This window comes from Pholcus phalangioides, unplaced genomic scaffold, assembly GCF_987345545.1.
Source record: "Pholcus phalangioides strain wild (caught in Gottingen) unplaced genomic scaffold, Ppha-v1.0 ptg000042l_1, whole genome shotgun sequence".
NCBI lineage: Eukaryota > Metazoa > Arthropoda > Arachnida > Araneae > Pholcidae > Pholcus > Pholcus phalangioides.
Window position 1 is genome coordinate 5,982,022 of NW_028301628.1, and position 26,989 is coordinate 6,009,010.

The 26,989-nt window shown below is 32.3% G+C and overlaps 1 protein-coding gene across 2 annotated transcripts in view; it reads left to right on the plus strand.

Annotated features, from left to right (window-relative positions):
• The window catches only part of LOC149063911 (protein sax-3-like), a 157,530-nt gene that overhangs the window by 31,172 nt on the left and 99,369 nt on the right, over window positions 1–26,989 (plus strand). The gene's annotated exons all lie outside the window — the stretch shown is intronic.

Consider the following 26,989-nt stretch of genomic DNA (forward strand, 5'->3'; position numbering starts at 1 on the left):
ACGAACTCGAAGCGACCACCGGTAGACAGTACCTTCACTTCCAACCCATCTCACTAATGGCAGTAAATTGCAATATAGCGATATGGCCAGAGTTGGTGTTTGGTGAAGTATGTAGTAATAAATTACAAATCATTATATATATATAGTATACAACTCACATAAAAAGCAGAACATCAATATAGAAATTTTAGAAACTCTACAACATCATTAAAAAAAATATAATAGTTTTCCAATTAATATACAGATAAGAGTTGACATGCTTTCACACTATAAATCAGCACTTTTTTTTTGTTTTCATTCATTCAACACGGCTGTATGAAATAAGCAACGTGATACCATATATATTGCATGCACGTCGTTCACACACACATTCGTGCAATTAATTATTACAATTTCATTATTATTTTTCAACCTCCTACATTTGCATTGCAATTGTTTATCTCATAAAATAAAATAAATAATATAATATCTTATTCCGTACAAATAATAGAATTTTCTCTTAAGATGCTAATTTTTCAATTCAAACTTTCTGTATCATGACCTCCCAATATAACATCCGTTTTCTGTGCGACTGTGAGGGTCTTTACAACGAGCGTCGACTGTATGTATAAAATATTTATATCTTATACTTTGTGTTGTGGATTTTTGTGAGCATGTGCTAAATTTTACTAATTGGACGTTTTAACATACGAGAACTATATCTTACAAAATGTTAATTTCTTTATTTTTCCATATACCAATCATTCAGAAAGAAATATAACATTAAAAAAAATTCGTTTTATTTGGAAAGTTTTGGTAATTGGAAGTATACAGGGTACCCCATAGTATCGTAAATAGTTTAAAACTTCAGAAAAATTGAAGGAATTGGTATATTTGAATGCTGTTTGTGAAAAAGTTATTCTTACGAAGGAAAGGTTTTTTTTGTACAAAAAAAAAATTAGTTCAAATTTTTGTCGATAGAGAGTGCTTTACGAAAGCAAATCACTACAAATATGCAAAGCAGAGTCCTATAAAATACAGGGTGTACGATTAACAGCTCATTTCTGAATATCCCCGTTGCTAGCACTTACATAAGGTTTTTGTTTTGATGTTTGTTTTCATTTTTTTGCATTGATAGATAAAGAACTATTGATGAAGTTGCTTTACCTAAGATACGAGCCACCAGCTGAAGCTTTACGAGCATTTCGGAAACAGAAGAAATTGAAGAAAGGTTTAGGTCCTACTGCACTGGTTGCGGCGTCCTCTATTGACAAAAATTTGATCTCAATTTTTTTTCAGAACAAAAAAAAAACCCTTTTCATCGGAATAACTTTTCACACCGGATTTAAATATACAAATTCTTTAAATTTTTTATGAATTTTTAAACTACTGTATTTACAAGTTTATGTTACACCCTGTGCTCCGAAAGTTACAGTTGCAGATGCAGTGCTGTGAACAAAAAATTCGAATCAGCCTGTATAAAAGCCAAGCTCAATAAAATCAGTCATTCGACATACATACCCCGAAATCAGCATTATCAACCATCACTGAATTCGTAGAAATGCCACATAAAAATTGAATAAATTTCCACCATCATTGACGAAAACGAGGTAAATTACTGTATTTAACATGATTTACAGACGTGAATAACTTACAATTTATTTTTAGGAAAAAATCAAAAATATTTCTTTAAATCAAAAATAATACAGAAAAAACGGAAATGAAAAATTTTTTCCCTCACGAAAAAGAACTAAAAATTGACTGATAAAATCCAAAAAGAAAAAAAAGAAAATCCTTTCTCAGCTTTTATCCTCCATGTCTTTCATCTTCCAATTTTTACACTTTTATATTTTCATGCCATTTCTTTTCTTGAAACCCATTAATCATTTCTCGAGAAAAAAAAAATAAACCTTAAAAAATCCCTCTTTTCATTTTTTTCGGTCAAAAAAATCTAACACTAATCTCATCGATGGAATCCGGGGATTTCAAGATAGCGGAAAAAGTCTCCACACACATCACATATACAACCACCAATCCAATGAAAAGGATTTTAAAAGGGATTTTCCGAACTCATTAGAAATCTTCAGACTCGTCGGAATTAAGGAAACAGGCTACAAAGTTAAATAACACCATCCTTTTATAAAAGAAAAAAAAAGAGATAGACACAGTTTTCATTCGAACATCCATGTTGAAATCCCCTCTCTTTTCATCAGAGTGTAAAGCCAACAACAACCTCCAACAAGAAGCCATCATCAGACTCACCATCAGCACCATCACCACCTGCGGCGACAACCGAATCATGTGAGGATGCGCCACGGTAGCTACTGTGGCTTCTTACTCTAAAACACTGCTAAGACAAGGAAGGATGTCCCCCTTTTACCTTCCTTGTGACATTGGCAAGTCTCTGTCACACATGTGACACACTCACCTCGCTACCGCCCCTAATGCAAACCTACCACTGTAAAACGCCACTGGAATTATTGATCCCTCTCGAAAACCCCCTAAAGTGAATTATCAGGATGAAAAGGTTGGGGATATGCACTAGGTAAAGGCTGCTTAGGTGATGGTAGTGGTGTCGGCGTGCACAGGAAGACCCCGGGTAAAAGGGAGGCGAATAAGCTTGGATGAAGGGAGTAGGTATTGAAAAAGTAGAAAGTTGGGCAAGGTTTTCCCCACGCTGAATATCCTAGAGACTAGTGGGGGGCAAGCTAGGAATGTGCTTAGCTGAGGGGGAAGTTGAATTGCAGATATCTTCGACGTGGCATGGATGGCAGGGAAAGCCTTCTGAGTTGATCTACAGGAGGGGGATAGATAGCTAGAGCTAGGCTAGCTAGCTAGGCGTGGTCACGATCACTGGTAACGAACGAAACCCCATGGACGATGGGGGAAGGTTGAGGGAATAGGAGAGAGTCGAATCCACACGAGCAAAAGGAGGCAAAATCTACAAGGTGGCCACGGTTACTCTCAATCGGTGTTGGTTTGGCAAAAAGGGAGTAAGAGGAGGGAATCGCAAAATGTTTGCTCAGCTTTGATGCAATTCCTGCTCTCTCTCTCTCTCTCTCTGTCTCGACATTTTCCTCTCTTTGTATCTTAAAAGGTTGATCTTTCATCTGTTTACCGTTTTCTATCCCCGACACAAAGGATTTATAAATTGAATCAATTACTTTATGCGATTTTTTTCAAGCATTTGTTTTAGATCTCGCGATGAAAAGAACCGAAAGCTCTACCGTATTGCTATTGAGGGATATTCGCGATGGTTTGATTTCCATCACATTTTATTGTTGGCTTATTGTTGACTTCTTTTTACTTATGTGAGAGAACAAGCTAAGAAAATATTTCTTGTTTGGGACGGTTAAATTTACAGGGCATTTCATAAATTCGTAAATAGTTTAAAAATACATAGAATTGAAGGAATTTGAATGTGGTTCGTGTGAAAGTTATTTTCTCACGAAGAGGAAGACGTTTTTGGTACAGAAAAAAAAATTAGTTTGAATTTTCGTCTATACAGAGCGCTGCTCAAAATCATATCACCGAATTTTAGAGACCCAAACCTTACTTCAATCTGTTCGATTCGTAACGCCGGTAAAACAACTCTACATATAGTGCTTTGCCCACCAGTGTCAACATCACAATGAAATCCTTGAGTGCCAGAAACTGAAAAACTCAAAAATTGCATTTAATGTGCTGTTAATCGTTCACCCTGCATTTCATAGGACTCTCCTCCTAAGCAGATCACGGCCCATCACTCTGGAAAAAAAAAGTAAATTTGGTATAAAATCCGGTAGAAAATGAATAAATATGGTGATAAAATTTGCAAACCAGAAAAAAAAAGGAACAAATTTAGAAAATGATTTACGGACCGGCAAAAAATAAATGTAAAATAACGATTGCAAAAGACAAATACAGGGGGAAAAATAACTAACATATCAGCTGATGGCTAAACAGAAATAAAGAAAAAAATAAATTTAGAGACTCGCAATATTTATTTGTTATATATGTTTTTTTAAAATCTGAAATTACGTATCGGCTATAAAGATTGGACGGAATTTTTTCCAGGACCGTCACCGGTCCGTGATCAGAGTTTGAAGAACAAAGTTAAATATACCCCTTTTTTTTCCTTGAAAGACTGTGACATCTCACACATCTGCATATTTTCATTTGAAAAATTTCTATTGATATATCAAAAACCCAGGAGAATTTTATGTTCAACGATATCCCATAATTAAGTATTTCCAAAGAATTCTATTTAGTCAGCTATGGATTTGATTTTTATGCAAATTATCTCAAGCAATGGCGCCTAAAACCCGAGTTCTTTCTCCCAGAGAGAGAATTTTAAAAAAATCATGCTTTCTTGCAACGAATAAAAAAATGAATAAATACAGAAAGTAATTTGTGAACCGGCAAAAAAAAACCAGTAAAAAATTTAAAATTAATTAAGAATAGAATATAAATCGAATTAACTATTGAATTTAGAATCGAATTTAGCATTGAATTTAGAATCGAATTTAGCATCGAATTTAGAATCGAATTTAGCATTGAATTTAGAATCGAATTTAGCATTGAATTTAGAATCGAATTTAGCATTGAATTTATAATCGAATTTAGAATCGAATTTAGCATTGAATTTATAATCGAATTTAGAATCGAATTTAGCATTGAATTTAGAATCGAATTTAGCATTGAATTTAGAATCGAATTTAGCATTGAATTAAATATTTATTTGCATCAAATATAAATCGAACTTAAAATCGAATTACATATTTGTGCCAAATATAAGTCGAATTAAAATTTTGTTATCAATTATAAATCGAATCAAGTTTCTTGCGTCAAATATAAATCGAATTCAAATTTTGGTATCAAATACAAATCGAATTCAAATTTTGGTATCAAATACAAATCGAATTCAAATTTTGGTATCAAATACAAATCGAATTCAAATTTTGGTATCAAATACAAATCAATTGCAGGTTGAATTTTTGGAATCGAGTGTAAATTGAATTGAATTTTTATAATTGAATGCAAACTTAATTGCATTTTTATAATGGAATACACATTGAGTTTAGCATTGAATTTAAATGATTTTTAGAATCGAATGTAAATTGAATTTAGAATCGAATGTAAATTGAATTTAGAATCGAATGTAAATTGAATTTAGAATCGAATGTAAATTGAATTTAGAATCGAATGTAAATTGAATTTAGAATCGAATGTAAATTGAATTTAGAATCGAATGTAAATTGAATTTAGAATCGAATAAACAAACTCTTTCGTAAACTATACTATCTGTAAACTATGTATAGCTGAGATGAAACGTCTTTTTCACTTGTATCAATGCAGTAACTGGGATTTTTGCCGCCCGGGGCAAACATTTTTCGCCCCCCACAGCTTTAATTCGATAATTTTGTAATGGTGTTCTTTGTTCCCACCTAAAACTAGCGCCCCTGCCCCCCTCTAGTTACGGCCCGGCTTCTATGCCTAACAAATTTCATCAGATGTCTATATCTCAGGCACTTATGCCTATATGCGTTTAAATGGAGATGGGAAGAGAGTGGGAGGGGGGGGGGGTCTTTCGATAAGAATGAATACTAAAAATTGAAATTAGAAAAACAGCAATCGTTTTGATGTTCTCAATGCCTAAAATATCTAAGTTACATAGAATATAGTTATAAAATTCTTTTACATAATTTAAAATTATAAAAATTAATTTTAAAAAACGGAGAAAAATACTTAACGGACCAGCTGATAGCAAATTTTAAATAAAAGCAAATTTAGAGAGTACTTATTTATTTTTCAAATCTGAAATTATGTAGCGGCTACAAAGATTTGACTAAACTTTCTCGAAGACCGGTTGAAAATTCCCACGAACCGGCACCAGTCCGTGGACCAGAAGTTGAATAATACTGCTATATATCCTATTTTTTTTTCCTCGTTTGCAACATCCTTTATGCATCTGCATATTTTTATTTGAAAATCTCTATTAATATTTTAAACACCCAAGAGACTTTTTATGTTCAACGTCACCCATAATTGAGTATTTCCAAGAAATTCTCTTTATATAGTCAGCTATAAAAAGGGATTTGATTTTTATGCAAATTATCTCAAGCAATGGCGTCAAAAACTCGAGTTCTTTCTCCCCGAGAGAGAATGAAAAAAAAAATCATGCTATATCTGGAAACGAGTTTTAATTTTTTTTCCCTCATTTTCCAAGTCTTTCATAGAATTTGTTCAAAATGGATTACGGTAAGAGAGAGATGTGATAATAATATAAAGGAAAAAAAATTCATTTAAACGTATTTGCATAGAAATACGTGCTGAAATCAAAAACCCAATTTTTTCGGATTTCTCCTTTAACACTGAATACTTATTTAGTTTCACAGATTTTTTTTTTTCCTCAGAATGAAATTTCAAGTAATTTAATTTTTTTTTTCTGTGCGTGAAGCCTATTTTTTTTCTACAAAATTTACTTTTCTTCTTCTTTTTTCCTTGAAATTTTAAACAAATTTTATTTCACACTTTGTAGGTTTTCTTTACCCGCTCATAAAAAAAGAATATAAATTTTTCTTTAAAAAAAATTCTAAATGTTCTTGATTTCAAGATGGAATTTTTTTTTTTTTCACGTATAAAGAAAATATTTTACGAAAATCCCAATCGTGTCGAAAATTGAGAAACTTCCATTGCAGAAAGTTCGGGAAAATTCTATTTCCCCAGAAAGTCGAGGAATACGATAAGATATCACCATTTCGTTTCCTAAGAATAATCAAGTTTGATTTTTTTTTTCCCCTCTATTTATTTTTCAACTGTGAATTCCAATTTCCTTTCTTACGAAAAATTATAAAAACAAAACAGAATAGAATAAACGTGTTTGTTTTGGTCCGTTTTATATTATGCAAGTTTGTGGAGGAGGTCTTTTTGGAAATTCTCTTCTTGGAATGTGAAAGTGTCTGGGATTAATTTATTATCTTGAACTTTCATTGAATGTTAAATAAATGCAAGAAAGATCCCAAATATTTTTCACATTCACGATTATTTTGAATTTTGTTACTTTTTCCCTTAAAATAAGATATTGTTTCTTAACCATAGAAAGAATAGAAACATTTAAGTGATTAAAGTGAATATTTTCTCAACGTTGTTTTTGAGCATCATTGGAATTGGATTTTCACAATGGAATTTAGAATTGAATTGAATTGCTATAAACAAATATAAATCGAATTTAGAATTCAATATACATATATCGAATTTAGAATTCAATATACATATATCGAATTTAGAATTCAATATACATATATCGAATTTAGAATTCAATATACATATATCGAATTTATAATCGAATGTACATTGAATTTATAATCGAATGTACATTGAATTTATAATCGAATGTACATTGAATTTATAATCGAATGTACATTGAATTTATAATCGAATGTACATTGAATTTATAATCGAATGTACATTGAATTTATAATCGAATGTACATTGAATTTATAATCGAATGTACATTGAATTTATAATCGAATGTACATTGAATTTATAATCGAATGTACATTGAATTTATAATCGAATATAAAATTGAACTGAAATCGAATTAAGAATAGAATATAAATCGAATTAAGAATAGAATATAAATCGAATTAAGAATAGAATATAAATCGAATTAAGAATAGAATATAAATTGAATTAAGAATAGAATATAAATCGAATTAAGAATTGAATATAAATCGAATTAAGAATTGAATATAAATTAAGTTAACTATCGAATATAGCATTGAAAAATCGAATTTAGAATCGAATTAAATATTTGTGTGCCAAATATAAATCGAATTAAATATTTGTGTGCCAAATATAAATCGAATTGAGTCTTTGGTGTCAAATATAAATCGAATTAAGTCTTTGGTGTCAAATATAAATCGAATTAAGTCTTTGGTGTCAAATATAAATCGATTATAGGTTGAACGTTTGGAATCGAATGTAAATTCAATTGCATTTTTACAATCGAAAGTAAATTCAATTGCATTTTTACAATCGAATGTAAATTCAATTGCATTTTTACAATCGAATGTAAATTCAATTGCATTTTTACAATCGAATGCAAAGTAAATTTAGAATCGAATACGAACCAGATTTAGAATCGAATGCGAACCAGATTTAGAATCGAATACACAAACTCTTACATAAACTATGCTGTCTGTAAACCATGTACCAGCTGAGATGAAACGTCTTTGTCACTTCTATGCCTAACAAATTTCATCAGATGTCTATCTCTCAGGCACTTATGCCCATATGCGTTTAAATGGAGTTGGGAAGAAAGTGAGAGAGGGGCCTTTCCGATAAGAATGAATACTAAAAATTGAAATTTAAAAAAAAACAGCAATAGTTTTGAAGTTTTCAATCCCTGAAATATCTAAGTTATGCACAGAATATAGTTTTAGAGTTCCCTGATAAACGTAAAACAATGTCAAAATAGGCGTCTATAAACAGAAAAAACTAAAAAAAAACTCTTTTACAAAAAGATTTAAAAATATTCAGAAAAAAGGCATTCACACATAGCATTTTTCCTCAACTTCTGGGCTCTGTTTATCATACTTCCCGTGAAGAACATGTTTTTTTATATTAATTTTTTATATGAAATTGTGCCGTGGCTAGCGGATGTAATGTTTGAATATACAGTATTTTATAAATTCCTATTATCCGAAGTTATCAGTTATAAAAAGTTTTCCCAGACTAATTATCCGTCATCTAGAAACACTTTCTTTTTTTTTAAACCGAGCCAGCCGACTTCGGTCTATCGCCATAGGCAATTTGCTTCCGATTGAGTTGTGCTGGTAGTGTGAGTGCGTATGTAGTATTGTGTCAGCATTTTTCAGTGCTGCCATCCACCTAGAGACACTGGTCTACGAGTTCAATGGACATCCGAAATTTACATATCATACATAGGGTGATTACTTAATTTCCCCTTGCCGCATTTTACTAGCTAACCATTGAGCCCGGAGACATACTTCCAATTAGAAAAATAATGAAAATAAAAATAAAAATAATTAAAAAAAACAATAAATTATTATACAAATAATGTAAGGAACTCAGATGCGTCATTCATGTTGTAAGGGGTTGTATAGTTATTGAAGTACAAAAAGTAACATTTCATACGGGCACCGTGTTCAAGAACCCAATAACAAAGTTGTTAGCCTGCCTCTCCTGGGACCAACAAAGAAAAAAAATTCCACGTTTTCAAGTTCAAAATTGACTGAGATATTTGAATTTAAAAAAAAACAGAAAATTGGAAAAAAGAGTATGAATGTGGGAGGGTGCATTTTGCATCAGTTTTTGCTGTTATTTCCCAATCTTTCAATTCAAAAGCAAATATTACACTTAGAAACATGGAATTTATTTTTTGGCCTGAAGAGAGACTGGGCAACAACTTTCTAATTGGGTTATCGAAGGCAGGGTGTCCGTATAAGAAGTCAATTTTTTTACTTCAATAACTACACAATACCTTGCAACATGAATGTACGTATATAAAATACCACGTACGTATATAAATACCCAAGTTCTACACGTTGTTTGGGAAATTTTTCTAATTGAAAGTACGCTTCTAGGACCAAAGGTTCGCACGTAAATAGCGGCAAGGGGGAATTAAGTAATCACCCTCTATAAGTCAATGAAATGTACTTAAAAAATAACAAGGGCTAAGAATTTAATCACCCGGAAAGATCATTCAAGAGCTTCTTTCATTCCAATCACACAATATGCCTTCGGCGTGAAACTTTAGCAGCCATAATAACATATCAATTCCAAACTCGACAACATTGCTGTGGGAGAAATTGAGAAGAAAAATTCGCTATTAGCAACACGCGCTGGTATTTTTACCTCAATTACGCTCTCCTCCCCCCCTAGTGTCATTAACTACCAACGAGTTCCAATAACGATGGGAAAATTTCCTTTTTCCCACACCAAAAAGTAATGCCAGACACTTACAGAAAATGAAAAGCCGGAAATTGTTTCCGTTCCACATAAACAGGCTCGCTAAACTTCTAATAAAACACTCATTTTAGAGATGATGTTAAATCCCACGCCGTTACTTGCACATGTAAAGTGCTGTGTACCTCTCTCACACGGATGAAGAAATAAATTATTCCACAGTGCTTGAACTTGTCAAAATGACTTGGGAAAACCTAATTTAAATGTTAATTTCAAATAATTGATGGTACGAAATTCCTTGTTGGCAATTGCCGAGTTAACTATTTCCACTACACCTCAGTGGATCTTTGGTAATTGGAATGACATTCCGAATTACTATTTAAAGCCACCGTCATCGTATTGCAAGAAATGGTCTGTGGGAGAAAGAGAGAGAGAGACCGGAAAAGCAATTTTAAATTCAAAATCCTCTCTCCCTTTTCAAATTCTCATTCTCTATCCCCCTTTCCAATGAGAAATTTTACTCTTACTCTCCCACCTCTTTAATCTCAAACTGAAACGTTTAAGCAAGTCGTAAATTATATCGGCTTTAGAATTAAACTTGTTAACCGGTGTGGCATCGTCTCCTCTTCTCTATCTCTCTCTCTGTCTCTGGAGCTGCTATGGAGAGTATCCTCGCAAATACGAGAGTATGTCCTCGGTGTAATGAATAAAGGCATCCCTGTACTGAGTTAGATGTTAAGGATTCCACAGTACGAGTGCCGAAGATTAGCTCGTTAAAGTCTCAAGTGTAGGGTTGTAAGGTTCTGTGAGAGTGAGTTTCAACATGGGGTATGGATGACGTTTACACGATGCCTCATATGCTAGGTATACGAATTTCAAACGAACTTGAATTATGAGAGAAATACACGAATTTGAATTAGGTTGTCGATGCCATACATATTTCTGCGACACCTTGTAACATGTCGAAGCTGTTATTTGATGATTCAAGCTATTTACTTGAACACTGATTGATTCTGAATTTGAATTCTCTTATATTGATACGAAAATTTCACTCATCATTCAATAAATACATATTATCGAGTCGTATAAATTATATTAGCTTTAGAACCGACATGGCATCATCTCTTCTTCTCTCTCTGAAGCTGATACGGAGAATACCCTCGCAAAAACGGGAGTATGCCCTTGGTGTAATGAATAAAGGCATCCCTGTGCTGAGTTAGATGTTAAAGATTCCACGGTATGAGTTCCGAATATTAGCTAGTTAAAGTATCAAGTGTAGAGGTATGAAGTTCTGGGGAAGCGAGTATCAACATGGGCGTGGATGACGTTTACATGATGCTTTATATGCTAGGTATACGAATTTCAAACGAACTTTAATTGTGTGAGAAATACACGAATTTGAATTAGGTTGGTGATACCATATGCATTTCTACGACACCTTGTAACATATCGAAACCATTTTTTTGATGACAGACTATTTACCCAAACAGTGAATGATTCTGAATTTGAATTCTACTATATCGATATGAAAATCGTGTTCATCAATCAATACACGTATTTATTATAATGAATAGTTTTAAATAATCATGAGAAAGTGTATTAATTTTCATCGAACGTATAAAATGTATTTAGATTGGTGAAACTATATACAAGAGAATGAAACTTCTTCAGAACTGTAGTTAATTGTAAATTTGTAGTATTAAGCTAAAAAATAAATGTTTAAGAATTAACTATAATTTACGTTTTTGTAAATGTTCTTATTCATATTCTTGCATTTGATTCTTTAAATACCCATTCTATATTAACATGTTTTTCTTAAAAATATATCAGTAACATTTGTTATAAAAATACCTTCACGATATAAATTCACTATAGAAGTGGCCTTTAAAAAATCTGGCCACAGTATTGTGAGGAATGTCAATGGTAACATATTGTTTCATTGATGAAATAAATTTCATTAAAAAAAGAATCCCCAATTATCATTGGCTATAATTATCATTTAAAAAAGACAGTAATTATCATACAAAAAAGACAATAATTATCATTCAAAAAAGACAATAATTATCATTCAAAAAAGACAATAATTATCATTCAAAAAAGACAATAATTATCATTCAAAAAAGACAATAAATTATCATTCAAAAAAGACAATAATTATCATTCAAAAAAGACAATAATTATGATTCAAAAAAGACAATTATCATTCAAAGAAGACAATTATCATTCAAAAAAGACAATAACTATTATTCAAAAATACAATAATTATCATTCAAAAAAGACAGTAATTATCATTCAGAAAAGAAAAGCATAATTGCGTCACTCAAAAAAAGACCCAATTTTACTTCAAAAAAAGAGAAAAATTATCATTTAAAAAGAAGGGCGAAGCTATCCTGTGAAAAGAAGGGCATAATATTATCAAAAAGAAGAACTACGTTATCGTTTGAAAAGAAGAAATGCTTAAATCATCATGTGAAGAGGAGCATAGTCAGAAAGCAAAGACTAGCATGATTATGATGTAAAATATAGGAGCGAAATAAGATCATAACATCTAACAGAAGAGCATAAATATCATCTACAAAGGAGAAGTGTAAATATCAAAGGAAGAGAGCACTCTTAATTACATAAAAAATGAGATCTATAATTGTCATGAAAAGAAGTAAATTTCTATAAAATATTCGTAACCTAGATATATTTTTTTGCATTGTCCAAAAAATTAATAAATAACTAATAAGAACGAAAATTGCGTAAAATCCCCCAAAAAAAGAAAGAAAATTTTAAATGCCTTCTTTACTGTGAAAAAAAAAAATTGAACATGACTTTCCTGATCTTCCGGTTTATGTTATAAGTAGAAGCGGAAAAAAACGCCATCATGCTTGATTGTCACGTACCTAAAATGAAAATTCCCAAAAACAGGGGAAAAAAACACTGATTCCTCTATTAAGGAAAGCAGAAAAATATTTTGCATGACAATGAATAAAGAAAAAATATTTAAAAAAACCAGAATTTTATGATGAGGAAGAAAAAGTATTCAAAATATTAAAGAAAAATTATGTTATAGAGGCACGAAAACTCATTTTCGAACAAGTTATTTTGACTTTTATGAGGTAAAAAAAAATCTCAGAAAAATAATCGTTCAGGTCAAAAAATTTTCTCTTAAATTTTCTTTCATAATTTTGCTCCAGTGGTAGTTTTTTTTTTAAATCTTAAAAATTTGCATTTCTATAACACACAACATTCTCATCAATTTTTAAATGGTTTTCGAGAAAAAAAATGCAACTTCCGTCAAAGTTTGCTACTTAATTTTTTTTTTGAATTAAATATACAGGGTGATTACTTATGTCTTTTGACCGCAAATTACTACTTTACCGCACATCAACTCTGGTCATATACCGCCCTACGCCAATTTGTCAACCAGTGAAGTCGGATGGGAAATGAAGACGCCATCTATCGGTAGTCACCCCAGGCTCGATAGCTAATAACTTATTTTCGATGCTCTTCCCCCGGATTTGAACCCATAGACCTTCAATGCAACCTGCGTGGTGGAAGACGAACATCTTACCACTGCACACTCGGCCGCTGGCAGCAAATTGCTGGTAAACTGGTATGCAAATTGGTGGTAAACAGGTGCAGGAAATTTACCACTCACACTGTACCTGTTCACCGTTAGTGCAAACATCCACCATCAAATATCTCGGTGTCTGCATTGACAAAAATTTTAAATGTAAATCACACGTGAAGTAAATTTGGTCAAAAATTCGTGTCTATAAATTTTATCACATCAAAGACGAAGTAAACCTTTCTTCCCTACTTTCATTTTACTACTCGTTTTTTCACTCGCATTTATTGTATGGCCTTGCTATCTGGAGCAGTCATTAATTACATTAGTACAATTCACCCTATTGTGCGAATATAAAAGAAAATAATTAGATGTATTACTGGCGATTACACCACCCCTATATACATGGACTTTTTCATCATTTAAATATACTTCCACTGAGATATTTGTTCTTTTATAAATCTATAATTCTTCTTAAAAAAAATCAGATTTGCCTACCATTAAATATATCGAGATCATTAGCCAGGTTCAACAGTACCCTACAAATTACTCTAATACACAAAACAGTAGAGAAAAACCATTTGACTTATCTCATCCCAGAATTTTATAACAATCTTCCAAACAATGTCCTCAGTTCTATATCTCTTCCTTTGTTTAAAACACGGCTCAAGAATTACCTATTTACCATAAACAACATCGAAGACAGTTTTGAAAATCTCAGTGTATAGATATGTGTAATGTGCAAATACATATAGCCGTATCTACACGCAATTTTCGAGCTATAGATTAAATATATATATATATATATTGCTAATCATGATTACACACGAATTTCATTGCATACACCACCAGATTCATCAATGAATATCAATATTTGTGCAAAATCATGATTTATATAACAACCAATTATGTGTTTATAGATATTATTCTGTTTTCTTCCCCTTCTCCCCCTTTTTGTTTCTGTGTTTATAATTCTTTTTTCTTCTCGTTAATTTTTCATTTTAATGGATGTATTATACATGTAAATTATATACTTGATTCAACTATTGAAAATGACTGCACCCTTATGAAATTGATGTGTCCACCAGTATGGATCCTATAGGATCCCTTGATGGATTTTTTTTTTGTTTGATTTATATGTTTCGTAACAATAATAAGGTGCTAATTTAACTTGTAATAATGCAACACAATACACCGAAACACATCATGAAAATACAGAAAATAAAATAAGTAGTCATAAAAGCACAACACAAATACATAGAACCTTCATCAATATAAGTATAGAGGCACAACGTTAGTATACATACCGGTAAAACATTACAAATACATGTAAACACATTACAAATACATGTAAACACATTACAAATACATGTAAACACATTACAAATACATGTAAACACATTACAAATACATGTAAACACATTACAAATACATGTAAACACATTACAAATACATGTAAACACATTACAAATACATATAAATTTCATTGAAAATACATATACACACATTACAAATACATATAAACATGACGAAAATGCATCGATATGCGAATGCATTGCAGCGTAAGGTTAGATTCACATCCGCATATGCTCACCGTAACGTGTCAGACACGACAAACATTGTTTAACATGAAAATGTCTGTCTGCGCCTGCGCAGTCACGATGCAATGAATATGAATACGTTCATTGGTTTTACGGTATGGGTTTTAAGGATGTTTGTCGCGTCAGACTCGACACGGCGAGTGCCTGTAGGTGTGAATCCACCCTAATAGTTCATTTATTGGCGTCCTGACACGTACTTCGTTTTGTATTATGCTTAAACTGGACATAAAGGAGCACCTCTTGTCCAACAGTAGCCAGCCAACATCTAGGTTGACCATTATCCCTGATGTGGTTGTTCTATGGTGCTTACCATATTTCCACCTTACAATAACGCTCGTGAGCACTTTTTAGCTTTAACATGGTAATATCTCAGAAACAAGAGCCAATAATATTTTTTCACGGTATGATGATATTCATGTTCAGCAGGAAGTTTATAGTAAATTTGATTTCATTTTTTTAATACGAACATATGACCTCATTTCTGTAATTACTGAAAGTATTAAATGCGTTTATATATATTATCTATGAAGCCCTATCTCTATCCGATAAATCAATCTGGATTTCATAACAAAAAAATCGCAGAGCAGAACCCTGTTTCCTCTTCCCAAAAACCACCAAAAAAAAAAAACAGCACATCACATAATCCAAAAGCCCAACAAACTTAATCTCCCTCCGACTCTGACTAATACGTTAATGCATCAGATAATCTCCTTCTTTTATCCATCCACACAAGGCTCAGCTGACAGTACCACTCTCTACACGAAAACAAGCAAAAAATATATATATATATAACTGTGCATACCGAAAATGGCACGTGACGTCATAGGGTACAAAGAAGGGTCTTCGAAGCATGTTTGATATACGGATCGTGACATATAAATTGTTAGCTGATATATATATATATATATATGAGTTTTCCCCCCGTTCTCGTACCTTGCACCCGAAATCATGCATATAAATATTTCTGACCGAAATAGGTCTATGTATCGGAAAAACGTGGCACATATACGTAGTATATGTATTACCAGTGCTGCAAAGCGGGAATAGAGAGAGATAAAGCTCGAAAAGAAATAGTGCTGAGCAAAAAAATATATATATGTGTTCGATTTAGAGCTGCCAGGCATGAAGAAAAGTCGTATGCCACAAACTATGTACGCGAATGAAGTATTTTCTACATTTTTTCAGGTTTTTTTTTTTCTTTTTATTCTCTACATTTTCTTTTATCTCCTCCCGTTCCTTTCAATTTCCGACTTTTCCCATAGCTCAAACTCTCCGAGAGCTTTTCCCATTTTCACCTTCGTATCCAGGACTTTTTTCCTTTCTTAGTTTTTTGGATTCCTATGTTGTTGCTTTAACAATTTTAAATCGATTTCCTTTCCCTAAACCCGGTGATATTTTTTTTCCTCTGAAAAAATTATAATTTAGAATATTTTTTATTGATTTTTTTTTTTACTTATATGTATCTGGTGGTTGTAATCATAACAAATTACAAGTCGAGGTCGGTTATATATATAATGGCATCCAAGAGACCACGAAATTTTGTTGCTTTTTGAAGAGATGTCGCTGAAATTGAGGTAAGAATTTGAAATGCAGTCGAACGCTCAGTCGTAACGGGTACACCTTGGCTATAACGTCAATAGGCAAATTCAAAAACGAACTCAAAATTTCTCAAAAAACTCAACTCAAAATCAACTTCATCTCCTCCCTCTCTCTACTCTTCGTCTCATTTCTCGATTAATATTATTATTATACAAAATTATCCGTGGTCAATTCAACATAGATACCTCTGGTGTCTTAGCCAAACCATCTTACATCTCTCGAAGACTCAACCATTCCCTTAAAATAAAACCTATTTTTGCTTCCACTGACTGCTTTAAATACAGCTTCTTTCCTCATACCATTGGTGAATGGAACAAACTCCCAAGCTTATTGTCGAATCCCCACTATCACTAGATTTTTGTCCAATATCAAACAATACCTTTTTCAATATCAATCGCATCCTCTTGTATAGGCCCCAGGACCAACAATATTGTATAAATAAATAATTCGCGGTCGCGGATAATTCCCATGGAGAATAATGTTAGTAAGCCTTGCTTTAACGTTAATGAAAACCCAATGTATACAGGGTGCATAGCAAACAAGGGGTTATGGTATTTTACTGGTGAACCGTTGATCCTACAGGTATACTTCCAACTAGAAAAAGTTTCGAAATAACGTGGAGTACTCAGATATGTCATTCATGTTTCAAGTGGTTGGATATTTATTAAAATAAAAAACTAACCTTTTTATGCAGTCCCCATGTGCCCCAAAACCCAATTAGAAAGTTGTTGCTTTATCTCTCTCTTGATGGCAACGAAAAAAAACATTTCACGTTTCTAAGTGCATTCACTGAGATATTCGAATTCAAAAAAATTGAGGGAATTTGGAAAGAACAGCGTTGAAAGCGGGTAAAACTGTATTTCTAATTTAACGCTATTTTTTCCCAAATTTCATCCGTTTTTCGTATTCGAATATCTCTTTGAAAATTGCACTTAGAAACATGGATTTTTTTTTTTTCAGTTGACATCAAGAAAGACAGGGCAACAACTTTCTAATTGGGTTTTGGGCCACACGGGGACCATATAAAAGATATTTTTATTTTATTTTAATAACTTACAACCCTCTTGAAATATGAATGACATATCTGAGTCTTCGTTATCATCTTCGTGACATATCTTATCTCGTTATTTGAAAACTTTTTATAATTGGAAGTATACCTCTAGAATCAACGATTCGTCAGTAAAATGCCATACCTCCTGTTAGCTATACAACCTGTATTTTCTACTTTTTAAATACTTTTGCTCTTGTTTCTGAGACGTTTTTCCATGAATTTGAACTGTATTTTAGAACTGACACTCATCACATCTATTGATACCTAACAATGAAAAAAAAAATATCTATTACATGTATATGCACTCCAACTTGTTTATATGTATGGCGATGTGAGTTATTTCCGTATAATGTCCTGTTTCTCAATGAAACTTAATTTAATTCACAATATTTTCTGAAATAGGCGATGGAGCATAACTCACAAATTCTATTATGATGAATATGACAAAAAACATCCAAAAAAATCCAAAACATATCCATCTCAAATATTCGTCATGTTGAACTTTTTTTCCGTTAAACAAACTTTTGATTCTCTGCCGATATTTCTTGCCAAGAGTTGTTCGTATGTAAAATTGGCAATTTTGCCGACAATTGATAAAATCTTTGGCGAGATTTGACAATATCTCGTTCCCGATTTCCAGCATTTTTTTTCTGTAAAATATAGTCACCCTGATCATAACGAAATGAAAAATTCTTGCACATGATTCAATTGCATCTGATGAATTTTTTCTAAGAGGTTTTGATAATGTGCTATCACAAAATTTGTTATACTCAGTTATAATGAAAGCATTTTGTGTGTGGAATCGTTAATGTCGTTATAACCAAGTGTTTGATTGTATATGATGAGTTTATATCAATAAGTTGGTATTTCCCCCCCCCCCCCTTAAATAAAAAATGCAAGAACAAACAATGCTTGAACCCATGACCAGGAGATTGTCATCGTATAAAGCAATTTTTTTTTTCAACCAAGGTTTTGAAAACTGATGAGAAGGATGAACACTAATATGGGAGGATTGGAAAAGTTTCAAACACCATTATAAACGAATGTATGTACTATTATATATAATACTGGTAGGATTAAAGAAGTGACAAACCATTGTAAATGAATATGCATGTCTGAAACACATTGCTAGGGAACCACAGTGAGCAAATTAAACATTCCGAAAGTGATTGTTGAGCCTACGAAATCATTGTTGACCGACAGTTTTTGTTCATTTCGGACATTTTCGCAGCTCTGACGAACTTTTAAATTAGCCTCTCGTTCAAGGCGGGTCCCGTTTGGCATATATACGCAAAATTTGACGACGATTGATCTAAAATTGTAGATTTGAATAAAAAACATACACAGACACACATACAGGAAATCAATTTTATATATATTTAATTACAATGATCACAACACCTCAGATTTTTACTTTTCATTAGGAAAATTAGCTTTCTCTGTTGATTTAACAGAGAAAAATAAAATAATTAAATATACCTATTGAAGGCAACTTGAATACTTGTAGGTGGCCAATACCAACTCTCAAATGGTTTTTTTTTAATTTTAACCTTCTAGTAACACATTTTTATTAATTCCAAATGCTTCGTTCAATAAAAACATTATGTGTATAGTGGTTGATGTGTATTAACAGTTGACGTGTGAAGCGTAATATATTGCCTCTATGGGAGAAATTTTGGTTCAGGAGGATTTTATCTGTTTAAGCGGGGTACCCATTTATCCTATATCCGATTAAGTGGGGCCGACTGTATTTTAAAAATTAATAACCGCACAAAAACGGACAAATGTTAGAATTATTTTTATTTTCATAATAACTGAGTTTCACTCATAATAATAATAATACTGTTACAATAAATACATTCAGTCGTGGGTTATTTAATGTAATATACCCTCATGTATTTTACAAACAATACAGGTTATTTCAATTCCCTCGGTTCAATATACCGTAAGTTCTAATCCGATTTACTTAGATAATTTAGTTAAAAATCTTAATCAAATATATCATTATATCTACGAAAAACTTCCAAAGAATATCTTATTAAACTCACACGAAAAAAATGGCAAAAAACATGTTACTGTTTAATACAAATTATTTTGATTATAATTTCTTTTCAGCAAAGAAATATAATTTATAAAAGTTCAAAAAATTGAAGAAAAAATAACAAATTCATACGATATGTAGTATTTAATTAGTTTCACTGGAAAATTCGTAACTTTTTCATATAATCTTCTTAACAAATTTTTATTCAATATATAAATTTTTCTGAACATCTTTATTTTAAGAATTGTACTCATAATACTTTTAGTAGTATGAATATAAGTAACACAAAGAGAATGAAGACATATTAAATGTATACGAGTGCATTTTTTTTTCCATCGAAAGATTCAATAAGAGACAATAATTTTTTTTTCTGTTTTTATTGTGAGATACTTTAAGATTACGATTTTTTTTAACGATTCCTTTCGAAGGATGTTACGATTGAAACAGACGAGTTACTACACACTAGATCAGTGGTTTCATAATGGGGTGACCAATGTTTAATATTTTTTGCAGAAGCCGAAAAGGAACCCTGAAAAATATTTCGACCAAAGGGAATCCGAATTTATTAAGATAACCCTGATGACCCTGTATAAGGTGCGCTTGTAACATATACAAAACACCCGATTACAACAATGCTGGGTTTGATGCTGTAGGATCTTGCTGCTAGATGCTGCTATCTTATGTAGGAAGGACTGCTCACAGCACCTTCACCGACCTTAATATTTTTCCTGGTGATTCACTTCTCTTCTCACTGAAAACGTCGAAGTCATTTGATCGCCATCAGTCACATAACCATTCGAAACATGTTCGTAAATTTTTTTAGTCCTATCTTATGTACGAAAATGAAAAAGTTCATAAGAATGCAAGCAGTACGTTTGATCATTCTTTTTGTACAGTTTTGTCTGCACACGAGGGATTATTAGACCGGGACCTACAACTGCCGACTCCGAACGGCAGTTTTTTTTTCTACACTCACCGAGAGGTTGATGCTCTAACCCCTCGATGTTGGACTCCCTGTGGTAGCAATCCTTTTCTGTGATCATGTCACCGTTTCTGTTGTACCTCTGTGTCAGGAAAATTGCTGTCGAAGTCAAACAGGGTATCGAGCTCGCGGCACCTCTAAACATCTTTTGGTACTTCATATGAGTCCCTTATCGGCCCGGGCTATCGCGCCCTCAGTACATGCAATTTGAAAAAAGTGATTCGTATGAAATGACCCATCAACATCGTCCATGCTTTTTTGCTGAGTTTAGTTACTCTTAATCACCCTTCAAATGATTCTGCAACGAGCTGAAAACGTGTCTTTTACTCGAATTGGTCTCGAAGCAGCAAACCCATAATTCCAGCGCATATGCATGAATCAACATTACAAAGATTGTGCTTTTACAAAAGGTTGTCCAATTATTGACATTCCAAATTGAACTGTTTTGCTGTTCAATAGCATAATTATTATCACTTCAACGTCTGTTGATTAATTATGAATTCTTAATTTTTTGTAATTAATCACACAATATAGTGCCATATAATTTACCCCATGATCTAAGTCAGTGTAAATGATCAACCTAATCAGTCTTGGGTTTTTTATGAGCATTTTCCATTTTTTTTTTTGCTCATTTTTTAACACGGATTTAGATTTTTTTCAAGTTTTGCCAAGGCTTTTCCCCATTCTGGATTTTTGCTTTTATATTGTAATAATTAATTTTCATCCTTTATATTATATGTCTTTGTCTCTAATTTAAATTTAGTAAATTATAAATTTTTTTGCCTTATTTTTTTTGACAATATGGTCTAGAACTCATTTCGTATTATTCTTGGTGAGAGAGGTATAATAAATTTTATTTAGCTTTAATAATCCTTTCACGATGTTGAAATTTTATTTCCAATTAAATACGCATAATACATCAATACCTACTTTTATCAAGTATGGCTCAATAAATTGTCAAGTGATTAATAAATAATTGATTAATAATTTGATTCGCTTAAAAAAATTTTAAATTGTCATCCTAATAAATTTTCCTGATTTATTTCCAGAATTTTACAAAAACCGTATAAATTTATTCATACGATTATAATAAAATTTTAAAATTTATAATGTTTCAATATTGATAGTGTTTAATAATTACAGATACATGAAATAATTTTACTTGAAATACGAAAATATGTCGTTGTAAATATTTGGTGTTTTTCTAAAGGACTTTTCAATCAATAAATGTCACTTCTCTTGAAATATTCATCTCCTCAGAGTGCCATCAGTCTTTTTTCGCTTGAACGAATTCCTAACAGATTTTCAAAAATTTCATTAGCGATTTCAAGAAGATAACAAATGGTGGTTTTTTCCCCTCGAAGGTCTCTGAATGATTCCTTTATTTTATGAAAGTGGCAACAAGTCTTTGGCATATAGCTAGCTATTGCCGAAGCTTATATTTCCCGAGAGCCTTGTTTCAAATTCGAGTTGCCTTTTCAGCAGTAGCAGTACTAGTAGAAATGTGCTGCTCATCTATCATTGCAGCGATTTGTTACTGACGCACTTGTCGCTTTGCCAATTTGTCACAGCTCCAATTCCATCCATTCTGCAGCTAACTACGGGACAAGACAAGAACGCTCTACTGAATATTGAAGCTGGGAACGATAAATTGTCTCTATGTGTGTTTGTCTCACTCTGTTTTGGCACGAGTTACCTTATTTTGGCCTTTTTCCTTTCCTAATGCCAGATCTCGAAAATGTGATTACTATATCTTATCGAAACATGGCTGAGTAACAAAACGCACCAAAGAACCTGTCAGTTAATAATAATAATAATGAAGATTTATAGCATTGGAGTCGCATCTGACAAAATTATCATTTACCTGTATTTCAGCTGAGCAATCAAGGCAGATAAATAGAGATATCGGGACTTCGCCAGCAGTAAATAAGCGTATTTCTCTTCTTATAATCGGAGTAATATAACTATACGTTAAAAGACTTGTGTGGTTATATACCATTGCGTGTTATCTGCCACATTTTTTGTCTGGGAAATTGGAATTTTTAAAGCATCAGATAGAACAATAATATAATTTTGCCTTGTAAAAAGAAGAATTTATTGTACAACGTTATTAAGGTATCCGACTACGTTCGAGAGCACTTTTCCATAAAATGATACTGGAGTGAACGTTAATAGCATTATTTGATAGAAAGTGTCTCGAAATGGTGAAAACAGAAACAAATTTTTTACTTTGTTATTTTTTCTATGGAAAAAAGTCATTTTCTTCTCTCTCTCTCTCTCTCTCTCTCTCTCTCTGTCAAATTTTATGCAAAATTCGCGTAATATTCAAACACGATTGAAAAAAAATTGTTAATGAAATGTTATTCAGTTGTTTGTTTGTTTTTTGGTTTTTTTGTGATTTTCATAACATATTAAACAAGTGATGTTGCAGGTTATGAACCAAAATTTAATTGATTGCATGATATGCTCATAAATTACATTCAAGTGTGAATGTTTTGAAATTTCATCCAACATTTCGTCTATAAAACACTGTATTTCAAAACATATATGTGATAGATCTTAGATTGTGGTTCATAATCACAACAATATATTGCAACATATCATATTAAAATTTCGTAATGATACAATGAATATATTTTTAAAAATCATGTTTTAAACTCAAGTGATAGAAATGTCAAAAATATCCTTTTTCGTAAAACACGTTTAAAGTTTTTATTCACTGATCACTTGTATGTACAAACGCAACACTAAAGTGGTTACTTCGATTCTGAGCATCATATAAACAAAGCATGGCCTGTTTTGGAATCACAAAGAATGGGGCTTCCATAAAAAATAAAAATCTATATTTTCCTCCAAAATGACGTTTTCAATGTAGCCGGATACTTTAAAGATAAATAAATACAATAATTAACACCTTACACATTTCGAAACACTTACGACCATACGTTATATAATTATAATATAATTATATTAAATTTTAATATGAAACGTATGGCATGATGGCCTTGCGCAGCTTGCTTAATGTGCCATGTGGACTAACCTAAGATCTTTTTCCACTGACGATATCTGCCTTCTCAAGTATTTGGATGTTTGTCAGATGTTCCTATTTCGTTAAACGCAGTAAAATTTCAGTATAACGAGATGGCCGGAGTTAGTGTGTGGTGAAGTAGATGTCACGTAGTGCCGTTGTGCAGTCGTAGGACCATTGTGATCGATTCACTTTGCGAAGACCAGGGTTTGATTCCCGCAGGGGGGTACAGTGGTGGTTAGCTGAAGTTGGTTTTCTGTGGTTCCCAACTTCAAGGCATGAATCCCCGTTTAAAAGTCTCGCTTCAAAGTGCAGCAGACCTATTCATTGCATTTAACTCACAATTTGAAATATAGATAAGTAGATACTTACTCAAACAGTTAGATAAACACACACTCATCCGGTGCAATATAACGATGGCGTGGTAAAGCCGGTGGAAAAGTTGATGGCGATTGATCGGAGTTGTGCTCGGTTTCAACGAAAGAAAGATATTCTCTTACAGTGACTTTTTTTTCTGATAAACAATAAGTGCATTCCTTACAGATTGCTTTGATGAAATCTGCCCTATCAACATATGAATCCTCACTCGAATGCTTTCAATCAATCCTAATACAGGATGATTATAAATAAGCTGGCACTATTCAGACGTATTTAGCGCTCATTCTGATGGAGTATTTTGATGAAACTTTTTATATAGGAAATCAGGACCATTGGGAAAAGGAAGATTCAATAAAAAAAATAGTTCAACTTTTGACCACCAGGTGAAAATGTTCCTTTTATCGCAGTTATCTTTTTCTCATGGTTCAAACAACGTATATACCAAGTTTAAATGAATGCGTCCACCACGATGGGCGCTAAATAGGTCGGAGTAGTGTCAGTATAATTAGGCTGAGAGTGCCAGTTTATTTGTTCCATAGGAAAAAGGTAACTGTGATAAAAAGCGCTACTTTTTCACCTGGTGGGAAAAAATAGAACCATTTTTTTATTGAATCTTTCTTTTCCCCATGGTCTATATATCCTTTTTACCAAGTTTTATCAAAATACCCATAAATAAACTGACACTGCTATGAGTAGTGTCAGTTTATTTATAACCACCCTGTATGATGTTGTAAAAGTATTAAAACTCTAATACCTCTCTGAATTATGGTGAAATATAACTCTAAAAAAATCACAATTTCTCCCAAGAAATTATTCTAGCACGCAAAATAAAATTAAATATCCTCACCATATATATCCTATCCTTCCTTTTTCTCCTCATTCACGCGGAATAATTGTCATGGTTGCGTTTACACCTTCACAAACAAAAAAAATTCCCATACACAATAACTATCACGTATTTCAGTATAAACAAAATTTCCCGAATTTTCATGCGAATATTCCCTGAGTATAGAACAAAAATTTTCCCTTCCCCCCCCCCCTAAAGAAACATCGAATATAAAAAAATGTTCATGTTCCTCGCGGACGATCCGAAAGTAAAAAAAAAAAAATAACATGTAGCATTTTATACATGGAATAAGAAGAAAACGCTGTCCATTCCACTGAAATTGTTCGAATGACAAGCGCGAATTGCTGCCATTTGACAAGCGACTTCGATTCGACCTCCATCGACCTTTTATCGGTGGAATGCATTTACGTTTTTTTTTCCTTCTGTATATAAAAATATTTTATTTATTTTTCTTTCTTTTTTCAAAATAGAAATCCATTTTTTTTCCCTTGTTCCAACCATCTATAAACATTCGGTGATTCCTATTCTTCTCCTTTTTTCGTTCACTCCTCTTGATTCAGACTCTCAAGGTTCTTTTCTTGAAAGAAAAAAATAAAAGTACCGTGTGCAAAAGAAAGTGCCACCAGGACAGGCCTAGTCTCTTTTATTTTCAGGGGATATCCCAAGAGACATCTTTATTTTGTATGTGTTTTTTTCGTTTCGTTTTTTTTTCCGGCTTCATTGAGCTTGTCCACTGAGAATTGTTGTCACCCGTTTGTCTTGATTTTCTTTGCCTTTTTCTTATCCCTTTTTCTTGTGATTTTCTTACAGGCGTTTTCTTTATTTCTGTCAACCTACTGTACGTTTACTTCCTTTTTTTTTCATATATATTTTATATATTTTTTTTTCCTCCAGATCTTGTTCTCAGTATTCAAGCCCTATTCAGTAAATTGTGTTTCGATCTTCTAGCGTTGAATTTTCTTCTCGCGCTGTTGCCTACCGCGCCGGACGCTTGAATAACTTTGGTGGAAACCGTCAGAGCATTTCGTAGTGGGTTTTTTTTTTTCTTCACTTTTCCTATTTTTCTTGTATTTTTAGTTTTTTTTAATGTTAGTTTCACTGCATTACACAAATGAATTTTTTTTTAAAGATATTTTTAATGATTAAAATTTAGGGAAAAATTTTCAAAAATAATCTCATGGCATTTTAAAGTGGTTTTAGAATTTTTTACTTAATTAATCCGGGTTTTTTAAGGCTTTTCATCCATTTTTTATCTTGCGGAATCGAAGTGATCAATGATTATCTTTGGTATTACTATCATTTCGTTAAGATATAATGACTTCTTTTCAATAAGAGTAATCACCTAATATAACAAGCTCTTTCTACATAATTTTTTTTATTGTTCTTGTGCGAAATTCAGAATATTTTGAAAATACTAAGTGACAATATTTTTTCACAAATTCCATCAGCAATACTTATTTCATATACGAAAACGCTAGGGTGGTCCAGAAGTCCTGATCTGTTTTGGAAAAAAAAATTACAAAGCTGTTAAAGTCAGAGACAAACGGCTTCAAGGATTTGAAAAAGAATGGGTTTAAAAGTTTTTGTTTCACTTACAAATTTCTACATGCACGCCTTTAGTGATGTGAAGGATATGAAGCATTCCTTGCCATGTTATTTGTTACATGAGTGTTACAAAGAATTGAAATAAACGAAACTGGGTTTTTTTTCACAATTTATAGATTTTATTTCTGCTGGATTGTTGCCACTAAACTTTTTAAATGAATTTGTGATTTTATTTTCATTTTATATCTGCTTTTGCATTAAATTCTGGGTGATTCTGATGTCTGGATCTGTTTTGAAAAAAATTATTTAAAAAAACTGTTCAAGATAGAGACAAAGCGCTTAAAGTATTTGAACGCGCTCTCCAAGTTTTTTCTTTATCTTATTTCCAACTGTTTTACTTCTATTCTTTCTTACATTCTTTGTAATACTTATGTTACAAATAGCATGGAGAGAAATGTAATGTAGGCGTG